This window comes from Ostrea edulis, chromosome 1, assembly GCF_947568905.1.
Source record: "Ostrea edulis chromosome 1, xbOstEdul1.1, whole genome shotgun sequence".
NCBI lineage: Eukaryota > Metazoa > Mollusca > Bivalvia > Ostreida > Ostreidae > Ostrea > Ostrea edulis.
The window spans coordinates 13,118,573-13,119,368 of NC_079164.1; positions in this window are offsets into that span (position 1 = coordinate 13,118,573).

A 796-nucleotide genomic window follows, 5' to 3' on the forward strand; every position below is an offset into this window, starting at 1 on the left:
TTAAAACACATGGGCAAGATATTACGAACATGGCAAGGTATATATAAGAGATATCAAAACCACGTACTAGACACATGTAAACTTAGCGTACCATTTATCCTTCCGTATTTAGTAAACCAACAGTGATAAAAGAAGTATATAGACAACGTGAGGAATATGTTTTTAGTTCCCACTTACAAAGCTTCTAACAACATTCTCTTTGTGAGTCTCATTATTACAACTGTATTTTAAACGAACTTTAATGTCACATTTGGTAATCCAATTTATACTCAAAGATCCCTCTCTAAATACGAAACTCTGTGCAATAGTGGCTGCCCCTGGATGGCTTTGCCCTTTATTGAAGATTGTACATCAAATGCTCGATTGCAGACTATCAACAAAGAAAATACACAGGAATGCGACATCGTTGTTCGTATTATTAGAATACTGAAGTGATGGTAATTTGTATTAACGACGAGTCTGATTATACTGAAATTATCCCACGTTTCAATTGTTATATTTCTCTCTCTCTCCATAATAGAAACCACTTAGGGATTCATATATATCGCAAAATAAGAAACATACATTTTTATTTTTATTGTATTGATTCCTGAAATATGGTAAATGAATATTCCCAAATACCCAGCTCAGCTGTGTGTAAACAGTTACACGTGACACTGCAGCTCAGCTGTGTGTAAACAGTTACACGTGACACTGCAGCTCAGCTGTGTGTAAACAGTTACACGTGACACTATTTCCCAAAGCTTGGTTGTGTGTCTGTGGTGGAACTAAAGCATTTAATACATTAATGCAAGAC